The 25,229-nt window shown below is 36.8% G+C and overlaps 1 long non-coding RNA gene and 1 pseudogene across 1 annotated transcript in view; one reads left to right on the plus strand and one right to left on the minus strand.

The window, feature by feature from the left end:
- The window catches only part of LOC107973853 (uncharacterized), a 221,501-nt gene that overhangs the window by 163,037 nt on the left and 33,235 nt on the right, over positions 1-25,229 (plus strand). The gene's annotated exons all lie outside the window — the stretch shown is intronic.
- Positions 13,982-14,743, minus strand: LOC100613627 (ferritin heavy chain-like; annotated as a pseudogene).

Raw genomic sequence — 25,229 nt, forward strand, 5'->3', positions numbered from 1 at the left:
TGCATGCCTGGGGAGGCCTCAAGAAACTTACTATCATGGTGGGAAGGGAAGCAAACATGTCTTTCTTCACATGGTGGCAGGAGAATGAAGAAAGAGAGCCAAGTAAAGGGTGAAGCCCCTTATAAAACCATCAGATCTCATGAGAACTTACTCACTATCACAAGAATAGCATGGGGGAAACTGCCCCCATGATTTATTACCTCCCACTAGGTCCCTCCCATCATACATGGGGATTATGGGATTACAATTCAAAATGAGATTTGGGTGGGGACACAGCCAAACCATATCACAGGGGTAAGGAGGTATGCATCTGTGTACAGACTGTTTGAATATAAGATAACAGGGAGTAATGGGCCATATAAAGAAAAATGAATGTACATCCCACTTAAAGGCATTAAAGCACAAAAATTCAAAATCCCATGCTAGTAAAGGGGTGCTCAAACTAAACAATCCAGAGGCTCTCTTTAAGTGGTAGCTGCCAGTTTGCAATGCTTGTTTAGGTGAAATTCAGAAAACACAAGATACCTTATATTATTTATTTTTTGTTTTGAGAGTCACTGAACTGGCCTCTCCTATTCTCCAAATGCCAGTTGGGTACCAGTTACTCTGGGAAAAGAGTGTAAAGATCTATTTTTTTTTTTTTTTTTTTTTTTGGTTTGATGAAGGCTGCTACCCCTAATACCCCCTTGAAATATAGTACTCGTCTCAGGAGAGGAAGGAGAAAATTTGCCTATCAACAGACATAGCTACTGGAAAGAAAGGGACATCAATCTAACTCAGTCCCTGCACTCAGGATTTGAGATGGTCAGACTGGGGGTCATTGATAGAAAAGGACATGAGACACTGCAAAGAGGATCTTGCCATGATATAGAGGAGCATCTTAAAGCCAGGGCTGAGAAGTTCATGGACAATGCCTGAGACTGGAAACCCCTTCAAGCCTCTTTGCCTCATCATTTAGGTATAAAACAAGTGTTCTGTACATAAATGTGACTTTCAAAAGCTGTAATCTGGATGCCAAGTATGACAACCACTCTAGTAGAGGAATGTGATCTAGCAAAGATTTTAAAACTAAACAGAAAACAGTAGTCCTTGCCATATGGAAAGGAACAAATTGTAATAGCAACACTCTGGTGGAAGCAGAGGCAAGGGCAATCCTAAACCAAGAAACTACAGCAAACCAATCAGAATGTCCCACTATTCATCACCTGATCTTTAGAAGAAGCTTCAACAACCTTGGACCTGAGTACGTCTGGGGAATCTTGGATAACCGAAACTCAGAGAGGGATTCTGAACTTCTGTCTTGTATGGCTAATGGGGATAGTGGAGAGGTCAAGTAACTAACTAAAGAAATGGAAAAGATACCATCATTTTTATAGTTCCGTCTGGAGCAGTAAGTCTTTCTGGCTATATCCAATTCATCAAGCAAAAATTTGCAAATATACTTGTTTATGTTGAAAGTTCAAAGTTGAATTCTTATGTAGAGCGCATAGTAATTAGTGCCCTTTCTTTCAGTACAGTTATGTAAAAACTATCCATGTTCAAAAAAGTGTAGACATATACCTTTAGAGTACTTTAGCTACATTTAATAAATAAAGCCTAGTAATGAAGATATGACTTTCATTTGCATCACACTTATCACTCTACTTATGCTATTTCATTTTACCATCACTGCACTTCTGTGAATTAAGTCAACTTACAGTTTGGTTATTCCAGATTCAGAGGTTAGATAATGTTTGAAAAGTTAGACCAACTGCCCAGGTCTTTTGGACCAAGTCACTGTCCATAAATATACAAAGAACCTCAATAAATAGCCAAATATCCCTTAAAGGACATTAGGATTAAGGATGTAAAGAGAATTCATATTTCTCTCCCTGCCCACACTGGCCACCGTCCATTTCAATTACCTGCCTCTTTGAATTTTTGGAGCAGAAAGGAAAAAGGAGAATGAGAAAGGTGGAAATGCTACTTGTCAAAATAGAAGCCAAAAATTATTTTCCCTCTGATTCTTCTACCGTACCTTTTCTAGAATGTGGTCAAAGAGCTGCCTGCATCCATCACATTGGGGCTTGTTACCATAGAAGTGCCCTGGGCTCCCCTCCAGAACCTGCAACTTGAATCTCTATAACGTGAAGTATGGGGATCTTCATTTGTAGCAGCCTTGTCCAAAAATTAATCTGCACACTAACGCATAAGAACCACTGCATACTCTCTGCAGGGACTGCCTTAAATATTAGATTAAAATCCTAGTGTTAAAGTTGTTTGATTAACAACATTGGCAATATCACACAATTTGTTTATAAAATCCTAATGAATAGGTCTGTGTTCAAGTTATTATGATCGTATGGAATATTGCCCTTTGCATGTTTCCATCCCCTACAGAAATGGATCTGCTTGTGACTCGGCCTTTAAAATAAATTACCATATTGTTTTTAAATGTCTCCCTCCTGTTTTCAGCTATTAACGTATGTTATGACCTGAAGAAAATATGTAAAACATCAAAAGAAAAGTCAGCACTGAAATTGGAATTTTGTAATTAAATGATATGTAAAATTTGAATATTATTTGTTCAGTCTTATTCTTCCAGAACCTCAGTTACTTTCTTTTATTAATTCAGACAGTTACCACAGTACTAGTCAGCTATTACTCAGTTCTGATCAAATTCTAATAAAAACTTTGATTAAACAGAATTGGAAGACTTCAGTTTCTGCTTTTGAAAAAAAAAGGTAAATTTCTGCTTTAGAAAAAACAATGCATAGGGGAGAAAAAGAAAAGTATTTGGAAGTAATGTATAATATATTACTAAATATAAATGAATATACATAAAAGTCAATTCTTTTTCTATTATAAAAGACCAATTTTCCTAATATCATTTACTTACTAATACTTTCTTCAACAGAATTCTAATGATTATGCTACTATGTTCTAAATTCTCATAGGTGTTTGGCATTAGTTCTATACCACACTGTTTCAATTATTAGAGCTTTATATTATCATAAACGATACACTAGAAGGAGGCCCCTCCTGTTCTACTTTTTCGGAATTGTTTTAGACAACATTTTTGGACCATGACTCCCTGATATAGATTTCAGAATCAGTTTCTTCTGGTTTCATGTAAAATGCTACTGGGAATTTTATTTAAATTGCATTACATCTATGGGTTAATAAAGTAGAAATTTGGCGTATCTCTAGTTTTAGTTTTTTCACCCATAACCATGGCAGGTCATCTCATTTATTACGTGCTTTAATAATATTTTATAGTTTCTTTCATAGTGTTGTTTTACATCTTTTTTTACATTTATTTCTGTAGATTTATATTTTTGAGGAGTATTTGTTTTCTATAAGATTTTATATTTGGTTATTACTAATGCATAAAATTGTTTTTATGTGGTTTTTTTTTTTGTATTTAGGAATTCTTTTATACTCTCTTTCGTGACTGCAGATTTTTAGTCTTAATGTACGTCCTATCACTTACAAATCAAAATCACTTTGCCTCCTCTTTCCTTTTCATTATGCTATTTTTAAAATTTTTCTGGTTTTAATGCACTTGCCAGATTCTTCAGTAAAATATTAAATAATAATTCTGACAGTATATGTTCTTGTCTTGACTTCAGTCAGAATGCTTCTAAATGTTTTCCCACTAAATATTTGCAAGAGATTTTTGTAGTTTTCCTTTAAATAAAGATAGTTCACTTCTCTTCCTCACTTGCAGAGAGTTTATATATAATAAGCATCAAATTATGTCAGTTGCTTCTTTGAAAACTATTGCTCTCTTTAACTAAATGCTTTTTTAACCTTTTAATTTGTTAATATGGTATACTGCTCTAATAGTTTTTCTGATATTAACTCATCTCTATACTCCTAAAATAAAGCCTCTTGGATATGCATTATTGTTTAATCCTGATGGATTTTATATGGTAGCAATTTATTTAAGATTTTTCACAACAATAGCCATATCGTTGTAGCCTTCTTATTGGTTTTCTCACTCTTGTCTTCCCTGCAGTGTATTCGACACACAGCTGCCTGATGGATCCTTCTATATCAAATCATGTAACACACTAAAAACTGAAGTTCCCAGCAGAGCTCATAAGCCACCCTCTACAACCTCAAGAGATGAATGCATTTCTTCTTCTTACTCCTTTCCTTGCTATTTCTTAAACTGATCAAGAACACCTTTGCCTCGGCACATTTGCCCTTGCTGTTCTCTCTGCCTGGTATGCTTTCCCCCAGATATCTGCATATCTCATGCTCTAATGTCTTTAGGGATCTGCTCAAATATTACCTCATGAATGAAACCATTCCTAGTCAATTTCTTGAAATAGCACCCCCTCCTCTATTCCTCTCCTATTCAACTCGCTTTATTTTTCTTCATAGCACTTCTCATTACATGACCTATTTTTTAGTTACTGTTACACATTTATTTGTGATTGATGCTCAGGCAGCTAAAATGTGACTTTCAGGAGGGCAAGTATTTTATGTTTTTTTTTTTTCAATGTTTGTATCCCCATCCATAGAACATTCCTGAACCATGGTAGGTACTCAAGAAAATTGGAGATAGCATTATGTTAGGTAACTGTCTGCCTGTTGTTCATTCACCTATTTGGTAAATATTTCCCACCTACAGTATGCATAGTCCTTTTCTAGACCTCACAGCGCTTATCAGGGTTCAAGCTCCTGAAAGGGAATTTGTGTCTACTCTTGTGGCCAGAAGGCAAACTGCTTAGTCATATCCCATATCAAGGTTTAACATGCATCTCAGCACCATATTCAGTCAAGCCAGTCCCTTCCTGAATCCTGGCTCTGCACTAGTGTTTCAACTCTAGCTTTTGACTATAAGGATCCTTCAAAGTGGATTCCTTTTCCACTCAAAGAGATCAATAATGCTCCTCCAACTGCTGTCTCGTGCCCCACTCCCAACCTATATTTTGTTTTGCTAACGCCAGCCATTTAGCTTCAGCTCCTGCTCACTTTGACTTTATGTTTCCTCTTCACTTTGGATCATGAGCATTTCTCTCTTGGATTCATAGGCATTTGTTAGCTTTCAGCCAGCATGTCTATATATTGGTAACAAGAGACACCACCTTCTGCACTGGCTAAAATTTTATCATGGGAACTGAAATTTTTTTAGTTGTTAAAAAGCTGTGCTTATAACTCTGGATATTACAGGTGGTGAATAATTGTGTAGATCCATCTCTATGGCAATGTGCCCTTAGCAGTCTGGTGAAAAATATAAATCCTAGTTCTTTCTATATTGATTTTTCACCTCATTGTCCTTACAAATATGCTTTTAAAAGTTTTATTTCTAAATCTTCCATAACTATTTCATGACTGTTTTGTGAATCATTTGTGTTTCATAGCCCTATGTGTAAATTATTATTCCAGAGACTCCAAATAATGTCATATTCAGTGTATCACACTGGAGTGGTAGGAATGGGTTACATTACTGCATCTCAAGGTGCCAATAAAATTTGCTTGAAAAAGCTCTCACTAAAGATAACTTAGTATAGAACCTCTTAATATGAGCAAAGATAAAAATACTCAGAGGAGTTTAAAATGCACAGGAGAGCCCCAGATCAGAGAAAGAATGCATTTATAATTGGATGGCTTTTACAAAGCTCAATAGAAATTGGATAGAAGGATTGTCTTCCTGCCTTTCCCATGCCAGTCCTGTAATGCCACTATAAGAAATCCTTTCCTAAGGAGCCTAGATTTCCCAATTTCATTAAACAGTTGGCTGAATGTATTCAACATTTGTTAGATTAATTTAGCCGTCTTTCTTTGAAAGGAAATGCTCTCCCCAGGGCTTTTTTGTCTTCTTTTTCTTTCTTTTTTAGTTTTAGTTTTTAGCAGGTTTTTTAAATGCCTTTATACCAACACTACTAAATTATGAGAGGGAGATGTCCAGGCATTGTTTTTCCAAACAGCACACTAATTGCTTTGGAAACAATGATAATGCTAGCATGTTTTGAGTTAACATCACTCACATGGCTTACGTCTGCATAATGCAAAAGTAATAGGTTAACTAAACAAGTCCCTCCCTAAAACTGAGTTATTTCAATAAACGAACTAGTTGAAATTATCATTGCTATCTTATAGAGGCAAAAGAACTAGTTAACTGATTTTGCTTTAATGAAAGAGCTAAGGATTGTCTATATTATTATTATTATTTTTGAGATGGAGTCTCGCTCTGTCTCCCAGGCTGGAGTGCAGTGGCAGGATCTCGGTTCACTGCAACCTCCACTTCCCGGGTTCAAGCAATTCTCCTGCCTCAGCCTCCTGAGTAGCTGGGACTGCAGGTGCGTGCCATCATGCCTGGCTAATTTTTTGTATTTTTAGTAGAGACGGGGTTTCACCATGTTAGCCAGGATGATCTTGATCTTCTGACCTCGTGATCTGCCCACCTCAGCCTCCCAAAGTGCTGGGATTACAGGCATGAGCTCTGTGCCTGGCCCTGTCTATATTATTTGTAATCATCTTTATGAAAGCCACTTTAGAGTATGTTCTTAGTGTAACATATAAAACTATAATCAAGGTACATATCATTCCTTTATAATATATAAAAGTCATTTAGTAATTCAGAGCAAAAAGAAAGAATCTGGGCATTCTCTTTCGAAGTCTGGTAATAAGTAAAATCAAATACTAGTTAAGAACTCAAACTCCAGAGTCAGGTTGCCTTGTTCAATCCACTTACTAGCTGTGTGACCTTCAGAAAATTACTTCCTCTGTAAAAAGTTACCTCCTCTGTAAAAAGCATATGGTGTTCCAATTTCATTCCTCTGCATGTGAATATTCAATTCTCCCAACACTATTTGTTGAAGAGACTGTCCTTCCCCATTGTGTGTTCTTGGTGCTTTTCTCAAAAATCAGTAGCTATAAATATATGGACTTATTTCTGGGTTATCTATTCTATTTCATTGTTCTATTTGTCTGTTTTTATGCCAATATCATGCTGTTTTGATTACTATAACTTTGTAGTATATTTTCAAGTCAGGTAGTATAATGCCTGCAGCTGTGTTTTTTCTCAGGATGGCTTTGGCTATTCATGGTCTTTTCCACATGAATTTTAGGATTTTTTTTCTATTTCTATGAAGAATGTTATTGGCATTTTGATAGGGATTGAAATGAATCTGTAGATCACTTTAGATGGTCTGGATATTTTAACCATATTAATTCTTCTCAATCATAACATGGGATATCTTTTCAATTATTTGTATTTTTTTCAATTTCTTTCTCAATGTCTCACAGTTTTCAGTGTAGTGTTTTCACCTCCTTGGTTAAATTTATTTTTAAGTGTTTTCTTTCTTGTAGCTATTAAAAATTGGATTTTTTAAATTTATTTTTCAGATACAGTCATGCATCACTTAATGACAAAGATACATTCTAAGAAATGTGTTGTTAGGTGATTTCATTATTTTGTGAATGTCATAAAGTATACTTACACAAACCTAGATGGTATAGCTTACTGCACACCTAGGATATGTTGTATAGAATATTGCTCCTTGACTACAAAACTCTACAGCTTGTTACTATGCTGAATATGGCAGGTAATTATAGCACAATGGTAAGTATTTGTGTATCTGAATATATCTATACATAGAAACGGTACCTTACAAATACAGCATGATTATTTTTGGGGTATATGTTGTTCATCATTTAATGAAATGCCACTATGTGGCAAATGACTGTAGTTCACAGTCAGAGTTTACAAATGATACTGATTTTTATATGTTGATTTTTTTGTATCCTGTAACTTTACTGAATTTGCTTATTAGTTCTAACAGTATTTTAGTGGAGTCTTTAGGATTTTCTATATATAAAATCATGTTATCTGCAAACAGGGAAATTTTAACTTCTTCCTTTCTAATTTGAGTGCTTTCTATTTCTTCCTCTTGTCTAATTGCTCTGGCTAAATTCTTCAGCAGTATATTAGATAGAAGTAGCAATATTGGACATCTTGTATTGTTCCTGATTTTGAGGAAAAGTTTCAAATTTTCCCTGTTAAGTATGTTAGCCGTGGGATTGTGATACATAGCTTTTATTGTGTTGAGGAACATTCCTTCTATACCTAGTTTGAGAGTTTTTAATCATGAAAGAATGTTAAATTTTATAAAATGCTTTTTCTGTATCTATTGAAATTATCATATGGTTTTTATTCTTTATTCTGTTAATGTGATGTGTCACATTTATTGATTTGTGTATGTTATATCCTTCTGGCAGCCCTAAAATGAATCCTTATCTATCTTGGTGAATGATCTTTTTAATGTGCTGTTGAATTTTGTTTGCTAGTATTTTGTTAATAATTTTTGCACCTATGTTTATCAGTGATACTGGCCTGCAATTTTCTTTTTCTGTAGTGTCTTTGTCTGGCTTTGGTATCAAGGTGATGCTGGTCTTGTAAAATGAGTTTGGAAGTATTTCCTCCTGTTTAATTCTAGTCTTAGAAGTTCAAAAAAGGAAAAAAACTAAAGGAGTACAAAGCTTATTTAAGGAAATAGTAGCATAAACCTTTCTAAACCTAGTGAAAGATGTCAATAACTACGTAAACAAAGGTCAAGGTCTCCAATCATATTAAATTCAAATAAAACAACCCCAGGACATATTATAATCAAACTGTCGACAATCAAAGAGAGGATGCTGAAAGCAGCAAGGGAACAGAAGCAAATACCATATAAGGAAGTTCTAATACAGCTAATAGCAGACTTCTTAGCAGAAACCTTACAGGCTGGGAAAGAGAGATGATATGTACAACGGGCTGAAGGAAAAAAATTTCCAACTATGAACGTTGTATCCATCAAGGCTATTTTTGATGCTGTGTCATAAATATTATAAGCTTTTCTTATTCCTTTTCATTATTTTATCTTTTTTTTCCTTTGACTGTATTTTCAAATAACCAGTCTTCAAATTCACAGATTGGTTCTGCTTGATTAATTCTGCTGTTGATGCTTTCTATTTCATTTCCATTTCATTAACTGTACTTTTCAGTTCAAGGATTTCTGTTGCATATTATTATAATTATTGTCAAGTTTCCTTAAAACGATTATTTTGAATTATTTTTCAGAGAGTTAATATATCTCTATTTCTTTAGGGTCAATCGCTGGAAATTTTTTTGTCCTTTTGGTGATGTCATGTTTCTGTAATTGTTCTTGATCCTTGTAGCTGTGTATTGACATCTGTGCATTTGAAAAAGTAGCTATTTATTCAAATCTTTACAGTTTGGCTTTGCATTGGAAAGTCATGTGGCAGGAGCAATGGTGGGGTGTGCCAGAAGCCCACGGTACTTGCAGCCAGCATGGGACTGGAGCACTCGAGAAGCCTGGGCCCCACTATGGTCAGTTCAGTGCTAGGGAATTCCAGATGCCCAGGGTCAATGTTACCAACATGGCATTGGGGCATGCCAGAGACGTGGGGCCTACTGCAGCAGGCACAGCTCTGAGGCACACCTGAGCCTCAATAGATGCAATCAGCATGGCACTGTGGTATGCTAGAAGTCTGGAATACATGGGACAGTGTTGCTAGAAGGTCAGGGCCTGTGGCAGCTGGCTGGTACTGGGATGTGCCAGAAGCCTGAGGCTCCTGAGGGTTGCCTGCCACTGAGGACTGTCCAGAGCCCAGGATCTCTGAAGTCAGGCTGGCAGTGGTGAAAGATAGAGATTGAGTCTACCACGCAAACCTAAAACCTTGAGCTGTGTGGTACCATCTGGTACTGAGGTGGGTCTAGAGGATTAGTCTGTGAATAGCAGCCTGGATTCTGAAGTTGTGGGGTCTGCCTGGTGCTGAGTTTTACTGTGGTGGACTCAGTGTTGGGATCCAGCGGAAAATCCTGTGCTTACTTTCCTCTCTTCCCGCCAAGTGGAGAGTATGTCTTTTCATGCTCTGCTGCCTGGAATTGGAAGAGGTGATTTGGATAATGTAAAACTGTCCTTCCTATCCTCTTCAACATATATTTTATTATTATTGTGCTACAACCAGACACTGTGATCTTTCATCTGGTTTTCTTAGATGTTGTAAAGATATTGTGTGCATGGACCAGGTATGGTGGCTCATGCCTGTAATCCCATTTTGGGAGGCCAAGGCAGGAGGATTGTTTGAGCTCAACAGTTTGAGACCAGCCTGGGCAATATACTGGACCTCACCTCTACAAAAAAAAAAAAAATTTTTTTTAATTAGCTAAGTTTGGTGGCACGCACCTGTAGTCCCAGCTATTCCAGAGGCTGAGGTGGGAGTATCGCTTGAGCCTGGGGAGGCAGAGGTTGCAGTGAGCCATGATCATGCCACTGCAGTCCAGCCTGGGTGACAGAGCGAGACTCTGTCTCAAAAAACAAAAACAAAAACAAAAAAACCGCAACTATGGTTGCTAACAGAATAATTTAGTTTACTGTCCAAGAAAATAAATATATCCCACTTGGATGCCAGGTAATGTAAACTGGTTAAAACTTCACTAACACAAAATATGCTGAATATTTCATCTCTACCTTTTAATTAAGGCAACATTAAAATATTAGTTTTCTGACTTAAGATAGCTACAGTTACAGAAATAAAATACAGTTGGGATATACTTTTCACTTATTTAAGCTAACCTAACTTCTGATCAAGTATATATTACAGAGAGCATATGGAGGATTCCACTGGAAAGCAGTCCAACTTCTGTATAAATCCTCAAAATAAATTTTCTAGAATTTATTTTATATCTTTGAAAATTTTTATTTATATGGAAATATTTTCATTAAATCTAAACCCTGAAAGCAAATGTTTTTATACATTTACAAAAGATTTGGTTTTTAGAATATCTTTCAAGTGAAAGATATTCATCTGAAAGAATTGCCATTGTAGACAACCTATCCACTCTTCTCTTTCCTGTTCTTTGCTCTGGAAGGCCAACATTTGTGAGCAATACTGAGCTCCCTTGCACTGTGGCTTCCAGTCGGGTTTGATTAATGAAGATCGCTAACATGAGATCAAAAGAAATAAAGTGAGATTACGGTATTTATACTACAGATTTTCTGATCTCTCAACCAGAAGTCACATCTCATGTCAGGCAGCCCTCTCCCCCAGCCTTCTATGTCTCTGGATGCCAGGTATATTTTTTTTCTCATGTCAACTTCTCACCTGGGTGATAATCTCGGCTCCAGATACTGTTACCTCCCTTTCCCCTTCTTGTGTGGTGTGGTAACAGCTGTTAATTAGTTCTGGAGGATTACAGTATCACTTGTAGTTTCCCCACACCTTACCCACAGTAAACACCCTCTTTATTAAAATAGTATCTAATTACTCAATTAGTATGCATTCTCATTACACTCAAAACATTCAGCTGAAGTTTTCTTCCAGGACTCTGACTGCTAACTTTACCTAAAAATCTTGTAATTATGTCACAAATATATGCTTTGATTTATTCTAGAAAATAGGGTTTACACTTAACACAGTATTTGGCTTTTGTTCATTATTAGTGCTTCAGTGTTTTCTGTTGCCACCTTTCTTCCCTTCAGTTCTATCAAAATGTCTAATGCCTGGTCCCTCTATTGCTTTACATGCTTACAAGTAAAAGCTACTGAATCATGTTAATGTGATAGTTGGTTGGCTCATGTATTTTCAGGTTGGCAGGCCTTTTCTGGAAGTAATGCCTTAATTCAAAGAATTATAGTAGATTTCTGAGAAAGTTACCCCAAATTTTATGAAAACATATTTACTTGGGCAAGATGGTCAAATAGAAGCATCTAGCCATTCTCCCCACTTCAGGAACACTAAATTGAAAAACTACACAAAAAAGAACCTTCATAACAACCAAAAATCAGGTGAGCAAACGCAGTACTTGGTTTTAACATCATATTAAGGAAAGAGGCATTGAGGAGGGTAGAAAAGACAGTCTTGAATAATGTACACCACTCCTCCCTCATCCCCTGGTAGCAGCCACCTGGCACAAAGAGAGAATCTGTGTACTAGAGAGAGGGAGAGTGCAGTGACTATGGGACTTTGCATTGGAACTCAGTGCTGCCTTGTAGCAGTGGAAAGCAATATGGGGCAGAACTCAGCTTGCACCCACAGAAGGAGCATTTAGACCAGCCCTAGCCAGAGGCAAATCATCCAGCCCAGTAGTCAGAACCTGAGTTCCAGCAAGTCCTGCCACCACAGGCTAAAGTGCTCTGAGGCCCTCAATAAACCTGAAAAGCAGTCTAGGCCACAAGGACTGCAATTCCTAGGCAAGCTTTGGTGCTGTGCTATAGTCGGAGCCAGTGGAGTTGGGGTGCATGCAACCTAGTGAGATACCAGCCAAGATGACCAAGGGAGTACTGGTGTTACCTCTTCCCCAACCCCAGGCAGCATAGCTCATAGCTTCAGGAGAGGTCCCTTCCTTCCACTTGAGGAGAGGAGAGGAAAGAATAAAGAGGACTTTGTCTTGAAACTGGGATACCAGCTCAGCCACAGTATAATAAGACACTAGGCAGAGTCCGAAGGCCCTGTTCCAGGCCCCAGCTTCTGAAACTGAATAATATTTCTAAACACATCCTGGGCCAGAACAGAACCCACTGCCTTGAAGGGAAAAAAACAGTACTAGCAGAATTTATTGCCTCCTGACCAAGGAGCCCTTGGGTTCTGAATAATCAGCAGTGGTAGCCAGGCAGTACTCACTGTGGGATTTGGGTGAAACTCAGAGCCCTGCTGACTTCAGGTATGACCCAGCAAGTTCCCAACTATGTTGGCTGCCTGGAGAGATCCATTCTGCTTGAAGAAAGGAGAGGGAGGAGTAAAAGAGACTTTGTCTTGCAGCTTGGATGCCAGCATGACCACGGTGGAGTAGAGCACCAAGCAAGCTACTGAGATCCCCAGTTCTAGGCCTTTGTTCTTGGATGGCATTTCTGGAACTTCCCTGGCCCAGAGGGGAGCTCACTGCCATGAAAGGAGAGACTTGGGAATGACAATATTCATCACAAGCTGACTGAAGAGTCCTTGGGCCTTGAGTGAACATCAGTGGTAGCCAGGCAGTACTTGCCAGGTGGTGGTGACGAAGGAGGGAGACTCCTCCCTTGACCGAAGGGGAAGAAAGAATGAGGAGGACTTTGTCTTGAGGTTTGGGTGCCAGCTCAGGCTCAGTAAGATAGAGCACCATGTAGATTCCTGTGGTTTTCAATTCCAGGCACTGGCTCCCAGATGGCATTTCTGGACCCATACAGAGCTGGGGAGGGAAGGACACAAGCCTGCCTAGATTTGCCACCTGCTGAATGAAGAGCCCTTGGGCCTGGTGTGAACATAGGTGGTAGCCAAGCAGTGGTCACCATGGGTGTTAGCAAGACCTAGTGCTATGCTGACGTTAAATCTAACCCAGTGCAGTCCCAGTAGTGGTGGCCACAGGGATGCTTGCATCATCTGTACCCCAACTCCAGCCAGGTCAGCAGGGAAAGAGAGGCTCCATTTGTTTAGGAAAAGTAAAAGAACAAAGGTCTCCGTCTGATAACCCAAGAAATTATTTTGGATCTTATCCAAGACCACCAAGATGGCACCTCTATAAGTCTGAAAAGTCCACAGTGCTACTGGGCTTGGGGTAACCCCTAAAGCAGATATGACTTCAGTGACAAAAGAATCAGATTACACACCCAACTCACTTTAAGTATCTGGAAAGCCTTCCCAAGAAGGACAAATACAAAGAAGCCCAGACTGTGAAGATTACAATAAATATTTAACTCCTCCATGTGCAGCAGCTGATGAATATTCATAAGCATTAAGACTTTCCAGGAAAACATGATCCCACCAAACAAACTAAATAAGGCAACAGTGACTAATCCCAGAGAGACAGAGATATGTGACCTTTCAGACAGAGAATTAAAAATAGCTATTTTAAGGAAGCTCAGCAAAATCCAAGATGACACAGAGAATGAATTTAGAATCCTATCAGATAAATTTAACAAACAGATTGAAATTATTAAAAGCAATCAACAGAAATTCTGGGGCTGAAAAAATGTAATTGATGTACTGAAGAATGCATCAGAGACTCTTTTTTTTGGGTACCAAATTTCTTTATTTGAAGGAATGGTACAAATCAAAGAACTTAAGTGGATGTTTTGGTACAACTTATAGAAAAGGTAAAGGAAACCCCAACATGCATGCACTGCCTTGGTGACCAGGGAAGTCACCCCATGGCTATGGGGAAATTAGCCTGAGGCTTAGCTTTCATTATCACTGTCTCCCAAGGTGTGCTTGTCAAAGAGATATTCTGCCACGCCAGATTCGGGCGCTCCCATCTTGCGCAAGTTGGTCACATGGTCACCCAATTCTTTGATGGCTTTCACCTGCTCATTCAGGTAATGTGTCTCAATGAAGTCACACAAATGGGGGTCATTTTTGTCAGTGGCCAGTTTGTGCAGTTCCAGTAGTGACTGATTCACATTTTTTTCCAAATGTAATGCACACTCCATCGCATTCAGCCCGCTCTCCCAGTCATCACAGTCTGGTTTCTTGATATCCTGAAGGAAGATTCGGCCACCTCATTGGTTCTGCAGCTTCATCAGTTTCTCAGCATGTCCCCTCTCCTCATGAGATTGGTGAAGAAAGTATTTGGCAAAGTTCTTCAAAGCCACATCATCGCGGTCAAAGTAGTAAGACAGGGACAGGTAAACGTAGGAGGCGTAGTGCTCCAGGTTGATCTGGCGGTTGATGACGGCCTCTGAGTCCTGGTGGTAGTTCTGGCGCACCTGCGAGGTGGACGCGGTCGTCATGGCGGCGACTAAGGAGAGGCGGCGGCGGCGGCAGTGGCTGCGCCGCGCTGGAGCAGCGGCGGGAGCCTTGGGGCAGTCCGAGGGCGCCGTGAAGAGGTGACGGAGGGCTGGCTATGGGCGGCCGGCCGGGGTGGGGGACGAGCGCCGGGTTCCGTCCAAGCCCTGTTGAAGCAGGAAACCCCTACGACTCTCGGCGAAGAACGTCTCGCATCGGAGACTCTTAATAGCAGAGTTGACCAAGCAGAATTGGCGAGCTTGACGACAGGCTATTTGAAAATATCCACTCAGAGATAATAAAAGAAAAAAGCATGAAGCATACCTACAAGATCTAGAAAATAGCCTCAAAAGGGCAAATCTAAGAGTTATTGGCCAGTAGAGAGAGAGATAGCAGAGTAGAAAGTTTATTCAAAGGGTTAATCACAGAGAACTTCCCAAACCTAGAGAAAGACATCAATATTCAAGAACAAGAAAGTTATATAAAAACAAGCAGATTTAAACCTTATTAAATAAGACTACCTCAAGACATTTAGTAATCAAACTTCAAAAGGTTGAGAATACAGAAAGGATCCTAAAAGAAGCAAGAGAATAAAAACAAATAACATGCCAAGAACCTTCTATATGACTGGCAGCAAATTTCTCAGTGAAAACCTTAAGGGCCAGGAGAGAGTGGCATGACATAGCTAAAGCACTGAAGGAAAAAGTCTTTTATCCTAGAATAGTATATCCAGTGAAAATATCCTTTAAAAATGTGGGAGAAATAAAGACTTCTCCAGACAAACTAAAATAAGGGATTTCATCAATACCAGATCTGTCCTATAAAAAATGCTGAAAGAAGTTCTTCAGTCTGAAATAAAAGGATGTTAATGAATTAGAAATCATTTGAAGGTGAAAAACTCACTAATAATAGGAAGTACACAGAAAGAGAACAAAAAAACACTGCAATTTTGGTGTGTTAACTACTCATATCTTGAGTAGAAAGATAAAAAAGATGAACCAATCAGAAATAACCACAACTTCTTAAGACATAGACAGTACAATAAAATTTAAATGCAAACAACAAAAAGTTTAAAAGCTGGGGGATGAAGTCAAAGTGTACAGTTTTTATTAGTTTTCTTTCTGAGTGTTTGTTTATGCAGTTAGTGATAAGTTATCATCAGTTTAAAATAATGGGTTATAAGATATTATTTGCAAGGCTCGTGGAAACCTCACATCAAAAACTACAACGGCTACAAAAAAATAAATAAATAAAAGGCAAGAAGTTAAAACATACCACCAGAGAAAATCACCTTTGCTGAAAGGAAGACAGAAAGAAAGTGAAGATCAAAAAACAACCAGAAAACAAATAACAAAATGGCAGGAGTATGTTTTTACTTATTAAAAATAAGATTTAATGTAAATGAACTAAACTCTCCCATCAAAAGACATAGAGTGGATGAGTGAATAAAAAAAAAATAAAGACCAAATGATCTGTTGCATGCAAGAAACACACTTCACTTACAAAGACAAACATAGCCTGAAAATAAACGGATGAAAAAAATATTCTATGAAAATGCAAACTAAAAAAGAGCAGGAGTAGCTATATTTATATCAGAAAAAATAGATTTCAGGACAAAATTTATAAAAAGAGACAAAGAAAAACATTACATGATTATAAAGGGGTCAATTCAGCAAGAGAATGTAACAATTGTAAATATGTATGCACCCAACACTGGAGCACACAGGCATATAAAGCAAATATTATTAGAACTAAAGAGAGAGATAAATCTCAATACAATAATAAATGGAGACTTTGACACTCCTCTTTCAGCATTGGAGATCATACAGACAACAAATCGACAAAGAAACATCAGACTTAATATGCACTATAGACCAAATGGATATAATAGATATGTATAGTATATTTCATCCAACTCATGCAGAATATACATTCTTTTCCTTGGCATGAATATCTGGATAATTCTCAAGTATAGACCATAGCTATTTTTAATTATCTGTTTGAGTTTTAATACACAACAAAACAAGTAGTAAAAAATTCAAAAAAATTGAAATCAAATCAAGTACCTTCTCTGAACACAGTGGAGTAAAACTAGAAATCATCACCAAGAGGAACTCTGGAAACTATACAAACATGGAAATTGAACAATATGCTCCTGAATGACCAGTAGGTCAATAAAGAAATTAAGGAAATTTAAAAATTTCTAGAAACAAATGAAAATTGAAACACAACAAAACAAAATCTATGAAATACAGTGAAAGGAATACTAAATGGAGATCTTATAGCAATAAGTAGCTACATGAAAAAAGTAGAAAAACATCAAATAAACAACTATGCATCTTAAAGAACTAAAAAAGCAACAGCAAACCAAATTCAAATTTAGTAGAAGGAAAGAAATAATAAAGATCAGAGCAGAAATAAATGAAATTGAAATAAAAACAACAATACAAAAGTTAAATGAATTATGTTTTAGTCTGTTCTCATGTTGCTAATAAAGACGTACCTGAGACTGGGTAATATATAAAGGAAAGAGGCTTAATCAGCTCACAGTTACACATGCCTGGGGAGGCCTCACAATGATAGCAGAAAGTGAATGAGGAGCAAAGTCATGTCTTGCATGGCAGCAGGCAAGAGTCCTTGCGGAGGGGAACTCCCATTTATAAATCCATCAAATCTCATGAGACTTATTCACTACCACAAGAACAGTATGGGGGAAATTGCCCCCATGATTCAATTATCTCCACCTGGCCCCAGCCTTGACACGTGGGGATTATTACAATTCAAGGCAAGATTTGGGTGGGAACACAGCCAAATCATACCACATTAAAAAGTTGGTTTTTGGAAAAGACAAATAATATTGACAAACCTTTAACCAATTAATTAAAAAAGAGAGAAGACACAAATAAATGAAATCAGAGATGAAAAAGGAGACATTACAATTAACACAGCAGAAACTTAAAGGACCATTAGAGAATACTGTGACCAATGATATGCCAATAAATAGAAAAACCTAAAATAAATGGATACATTCCTAGATATGTAAAATGTAACAAGATTGAACCACAAAAAAATCCAAAACTTGAACAGACTAATAACAAGTTGTGAGATCAAAGCCATAATAAGAATTATCCTAGAAAAGAAAGGCCCAGGACTCAATGACTTTACTGCTGAATTCTACCAAACATTTTAAAAAGAACTAATGCCAATTCTACTCAAATTATTTCAAAAAGTAGAGGAGGAGGGAATACGTCCAAACTCAGTCCACAAGGCCAGAATTACTGAATCCAAAACCAGACAAAGCCACATCAGGAAAAGAAAACTACAGGCCAAAATTCCTGATGATTATTGATGTAAAAATCCTCAACAAAATACTAGAAAGCCAAATTCAACAACACATTAAAAAGCTCATTCATCATGACCAAGTGGAGTTTTTCCCAGGGATGCTAGGATGGTTTAACATACACAAATAAATCAATGTGATACATCGTATGACAGAATAAAGGACAAAAATTATATGATCATTTCAATTGATGCTGAAAGCCTTTGAAAAAATTCAACACCCTTTCATGATAAAAACCCTAAAATAACTGGGAATAGACGGAACATAACACAATAAAAGCCATATACAACAGACCCACAACTGGCATCATTGAATGGGGAACAACTGAGAGCCTTTCCTGTAAGACCTGGAACACAACAAGGATGCCCACTTTCACCATTGTTATTCAACATCATACTAGCTAGAGCAATCAGACAAGAAAGGGAAATAAAGCATATCCAAATTGGAAAGAAAGAAGTCAACTTATTCTTAATTGCAGATGATATGATCTTATATTTGGAAAAACCTAAAGATGCCACCATAAAACTATTAGAACTGATAAATTCAGTAAAGTTTCAGGATACAAAATCAACATAAAAAATGGTAACATTTCTATAAACCAACAGCAAACAATCTGAAAAATAAAGTAAAAAAGTAATCCCATTTACAATAGCTATAAATGAAATAACATAGGAATAAATTTAACCAAAGAAGTAAAAGATCTGTATAATAAATACTGTAAAACATCGTGTTCATGAATTAGAAGAATCACTATTGTTAAAATGTCCATACTACTAAAATCAATCTACAGATTCCATGCAATCCCTGTCGAAATAATAATGACATTCTTCACAGAAGTAGAAAAAACAATTCTAAAATTTATACGGAAACACAAAAGACCCAGAATAGCTGTAGCTATCCTGAGCAAAAGGAACAAAACTGAAAGAATCACATTACCTGACTTCAAATTATACTACAAAACTATAGTAACCAAAACATCATGGCATTGTTGTAAAAACAGACACATAGATGAATGAAACAGAATAGAGACCTAGAAATAAATCCATACATGTGCAGTGAACTCATTTTTGACAAAGATGCCAAGAACATAGATATTGGAAAGGGACAGTACAGTCTTCAATACATGGTGCTGGGAAAACTACATGTCTATATTCAGAAGAATGAAACTAAACTCCTATTTCTTTCCATATACAAAAATCAAATCAAAGTGGATTAAAGACTTAAACCTAAGACCTCAAACTGTAAAACTACTATAAGGAAACTTTAAGGAAACTCTCCAGGACATCGGATTGAGGAATGATTTCTTGAGTAGTACCTCACAAGCACAGCCAACCAAAGCAAAAATGGACAAATGGGATCACATCAAGTTAAAAAGTTTCTTCTCAGTAAAAGAAACAATCAACAAAGTGACAACCCACAGAGTGGGAGAAAATACTTGCAAACTACCTATCTGACAAGGGATTAAAAACCAGAATATACAAGGAGCTCAAACAATTCTATAGGAAAAACTCTAATAATCTGATTTTAAAATGAGCAAAATATCTGAATAGACAATTTTCAAAAGAAGACAAATGGCAAACAGGTATATGAAAAGGTTCTCAACATTGTTGACCATCAAAGAAATGCAAATCAAAATTACTGTGAGATACCATCTTACCCCAGTTAAAATGGCTTTTATCCAAAAGACAGGTGATGATTAATGCTGGTGAGGACATGGAGAAAAGGGAACTCTCATACACTGTTGGTGGGAATTAAAATTAGTGCAACCACCATGGAGAACATTTTGAGAGTTCCTCAAAAAAGTTAAAATATAACTACCACACTTGTCAGTAATCCTACTATTGGGTATTTATCCAAAGGAAAAGAAATCTGTATATCAAAAGGATGCCTGCACTGCCACGTTTGTTGCAGCACTGTTCACAATAGCCAAGATTTGGAAGCAACCTAAGAGTCCATTAACGGACAAATGGATAAAGAAAATGTGGTGTATATACACAATGGAGTACTATTCAGTCATAAAAACAAATGAGATCCTGTCATTTGCGGCAACATGAGTGGAACTGGACATTATGTTAAGTGAAATAAGCTAGGCACAGAAAGACAAACTGTACATAGTCTCACTTATTGTGGGAGCTAAAAAATTTTAAACAATAGAATTCATGAAGATAGTTGAATGATGGTTACCAGAGGCTGGGAATCATAGTTGTGGTTGGAAGTCGGAGTGGAGATAGTTCATGGGTACAAAAATATAGTCAGATAGAATGAATAAAATCTAGTATCTGATAACACAATGGGGTGACTAGAGTCAACAATAATTTATTGTACATTTTTAAATAACTGAAACTGTATAGATTGTTACACAATGAAAAGATAAATTCTTGAGGTATGTGTATCCCTTTTACCCTGGTGTGATTATTACTCATTTTATGCTCATATTATATTATCACATGTACCCCATAAATACATATACCTACTATGTATACAAAAATATTTTTTAAACATACTTGTAGACCAAAGAAGCTCAATCAGTTACAAGATAATTAAATTCAAGGAAAAAGTACATCTGAAACATGATGGTCGATATTCTGAGAACCATGTATAGAAAGAAAATCTTGAAAGCAGCCAGAGATAAACGTATGCTAAAACAGGAACAACAATATGAGTGACAACTGACTTCTCAGAAATGATAAATGTCCAAAGACAAAGGAAGTAGATTACTCTCATTTAGGAAATCCACATCCAGAGAAATTCATCCTCAAAAATGAGAGTAAAACAAAGATAATTTCAGATAAACAAATGCTAAGGAAATTTGTTGTCAGCAAACCTGCATTAAAAACAAAATGCTAAAGGGCATTCTTCAGACTAAACAGACATGATAACAGATGGGAATTTATATTAACAGGAAGGAATAAGTCCCATAAATGATAAATAAATGAATAAATAAAAAAGACTATTTCTTTCTCCTTCATGTAATTTTCTTAAAAGACAATGACAGTTTGAAATAAAATTAGTAACAGTGAAAGGTAGGATTTATAACACATGAAAAGTAAAATATGTGACAACAATAGCACAGATGATAGGAAAGGTAAGTGGAATTATATTGTTGTAAGATAATTATTTTTGTGAAGTTGTACATGGAAAGTGTGAAGTGACAGTTGCAAGATGGGATATGTATGGTACTATATTGAGTCTAAACAGACCTTGATGAGTCAAGGATGCATATTGCTAACTTTTAGGACAACTGATAAATGTAATAAAAAGAAGACATCTAGGAAACCAATAGACAAATAAACTGGGGTTTTAGTCCATTGAGTCTGCTATAACAAAATACTATAAACTAGGTAGCTTATAAACAAAAGAAATTTATTTCTGAAAAGTTCTAGAGGCTGGGAAGTCCAAGATTAAGACACTAGCAGACTCAATGTCAGGTGAGGACCTGTTTCCTGGTTCACAAATGTAGCCTTCTAATTGTGACTTCACATGGTAGAAGGAATAAAGCAGCTCCCTGGGGCCTCATTTATAAGGACAGTAATCCCATTCATGAGGTTTCTACCCTCATGACCTAATTATCTCCCAAAAGACCCCAGCTTTTAACACCATCACCTTGGCAGTTATAATATCACTATATGTATTTTGGGAGCATAAAAACATTCAGACAATATCAAGTGGAATACTGAAAATATCATTTTAATAAAAAATAAAGCAGGAAATAAGCAACAGGGGAATTCAAAAGTAATAAACAAATCCAAACATAGAAATAATCACATTAAATGTAAATGGATTAACATTCCAATTAAAAAGCAGACTAGATAGGAGGAATATCTAGTGTCCTATAGCACTATAGGTGACTATAATTAAAAATAACTTATTGAACATTTTCAAATGTATTTAATATTTGATATGGTCTATTATAGGGTGATTATAATTAAAAATAATTTATTGAGTATTTTCAAATAGTTGGAAGAGCAAATTCTTAATGTTCCCAACACAAAGATATTCTAAATGTTTGAGGTGATAAATATGCTAATTACACTATTTGAGCATTACACGTTTTATCCATATCAAAATATCATACTGTACCACATAAATTATGTAAACTGTGTCAATTGAAAATAATAATAAAAGCAAATAAAAATATTACAGTGGAGATTTATGTATCTCCTATATATACCCTAACCATATACAACTCTATGATATATACATATGTGTATAAATCCTAATGCATAACAAATTTTGTAAATACAATATTTTGTTTGAAAAAGAGTATATATTCTTTATTTTGAGGTATAGAATTCAATATATAATAGATTATACTTATTTTTAATTTAAATGTTCTATGTATTTATTTCTTGTATATGTTATCTATTGATTTCTGAGTGGCATACTAGAATCTCCTATTACAATTATACACATCACAATTATTCCTTGAAAATAAACAGTCTGTGCTTTGTTAAAAAAAGGTCAGAGACTATTAGACTTAATAAACAGAGTGATTTAACCGTATGTTTTTTGACAATAGATACACTTTAAATATAAAGACACAAATAAGTTAAAGGAAAAAAAACACACCATGCAAAGAGTAAGCATAAGAAAGCTAATGTGTCAATATTAATATCAATACAAAGAGTATTATAAGACATAAAGATAAACAATTCATAATGATAAAAGAGGTAATTCACCAATAACATGTTAATTCTAACTTTTTGTGCACCTAGTAACAAAGCCTCAATGTTCATGAGGTAAAAACTAACAGAAGTAAAGAGAAATTGTGACTAACTCACAATTATATTTGGAGATTGAAATACCTCTCATTCTGTAATTGAAAGAAAAATATATAGATAAAATCAGTCAAAATATAGTTTGAAATGTGTTATCTATCAACTTGATCTAATTGACATTAAATAATTCCATACGCCAAAACTACAGAACACTTACTCTGAAAGCTGCAATTGAAAGAATACACACAAAGTACTTATCAAGATAGGCCATGTGAAAAGTCATAAAATAAGTTTTAATGAAATTGAAAAGATTGGCTATATTCTATGGCTATAATAAATGGAATAGGAAATTAATAGCAATAAGAAATATAGAAATTCCTCAATACTTGGAAATTAATTAACACATTTCTAAATAACAAGGAGGTCAGAGAAAAAAATCACAGAAGAAACAAAAAATATTTCTAACTAAATGTTAATAAAAGTACAATATATCAAAATTTGTGGCATTTAGCTGAAACAATGCTTGGATAAAAGTTATACTTTTAAATGATTATACTAGAAGAAAGAAAGCTTTTAAAACAGTGACATAAATTCCTACTTAAGAAGCCATAAAATGAAGAAGAAACAATGCAAAGTCAGTAAAAGGAAAGAAATAATACATACAAGAGCTGATACCAGTAAAAATAGAATATAGAAAACATTACAAAAAAACTAAAAAAATGCTTTCTTTAAAAAGATTAATAAAAATCAATATACCTACACAAAACTAATTAAGAATTAAAAGAGAAAGAAATGCACAAATTACTAACATCAAGAATGATATGAAGGATATCACTGCAGGTCATAAATACATTAGAAAGATAGTAAGGGACTACTATAAGTAATTTTATGCCAATAAATTTGGAAATTTAGATGAAATTGACAAGTTCTTGAAAAAATAGCACTAAAACAGATATAAGAACAAGTAGCAAATATGAATAGTTCGAAATCTACTAAAGAAATTGTATCTGGGGCTCAAGATGCCTGACTAGATGCAACTAGAATGTGCCTCCTCCATGGATAGGAACCAAAATAGCAAGTAGATATTCACACTTCAAGTAGATTGTCTAAGAGAGTACACTGGGACTCAAAAGAGAAGTGATGAGAAGCACCAAAAGCAAGTAAGACGAGGGAGGTGAGAAATCCTTCTTGGCTGGGATTGGTTGGGAACTGAGGGAAGCTCCCAGACATGGGGAAAGGGTAAGAGATATATCCTCAGCATTCCATACTTGCATTATAGTCTTTTACAGTCATAGCCATGAGAGAACCCCTTGAAACATGTGTCAAAACTAACACAGGGAGTAACCTAGAGATTACACAGAGGCGTTGTTCCAGAGAGGGAACTCCTGCAGATGCCCATAGGCTTTTGAGCCCTGAGAAACTGCAGCTTGGTGCCATTCTGAAATCCAAGGCCCCAGAGGACTGCATCCTGCTTTGAGGTTGATGCCACCCATGCCATCAATGAAAGGGGGAGAGAGGAAGCTGGGGTCTTTTACAAACTTCAAGGACAAATCCCACCACTGCTGCTGCAGGGTTCTGGAGAACTGAGGTGCAAGCAAACCACACTCCCCACAGCTACCTGCCTACACTGCTCCTGCTGAAAGGGGCTCCACCCCATGCCCTGGTGATAAGTCCATCTGCAGCTGGCACCATTCCAAAAGCCTAGCCTCCAGAGGTCTGTGTCCTGCCTTGGGGGCCTGGATCTGGGTTGCTGTTGCTGCTGCCACCACCAAGGCAAGGATGGAAAGGGCAAGCCAGGTGTTTTCACATGTCTTGAGCACAAATCCCACCAACATTGATGTAGGCTGCTGTGTGATTGAGGCATGAGGAAACTGCATGTTCCCAGCTATCTCCCTATGCTACTCCCACTGAGAGTGACCTCACCTCAGTCACTGGAGGAGTGATCTTCCCAGTGGCAGATCCACAGCACCACTGCCACTCGCCATACCTCAGCATTCCACTAACAGCCTGGGAATCACCCTGCCCCTGCCTATGACAACAAGCACCTGAACGCACTTCAAAACAGCCTAAGTCTGCTGGCTCAGTCCCATCCTCTCAGCAATTCAGTATGCTGTCCAGGGGCCTGGAAATCACTCAGCACAATCTACCACCATTGGCACATGAACACTTCTCCCAGGGTCTAAGGACAGGCTGACATAACATGCTAATACCACCAGAGCTGGCACTCACCCACATGTACCACATCAGGCCAGGAAGCAGAAACTACCAACATCCCAGCAAACCATGTGGAGGCCCCCAAATCAGACTGCTTGGGCCTAACAACACAAGTGCCAGCATAAGCCAACCTGGGGCCAAAGGACAGGCATGATCAGCTAATCACTGCCACCACTGAGGCCCCATGACTGGACCATCTGTTATCCTGGTCCCCAGCAAAACTTCATCACAGCCAGCATTAATAACTGTACCCTAAGCCA

Source organism: Pan troglodytes, chromosome 13 (assembly GCF_028858775.2).
Source record: "Pan troglodytes isolate AG18354 chromosome 13, NHGRI_mPanTro3-v2.0_pri, whole genome shotgun sequence".
In the NCBI taxonomy this organism is placed as follows: domain Eukaryota; kingdom Metazoa; phylum Chordata; class Mammalia; order Primates; family Hominidae; genus Pan; species Pan troglodytes.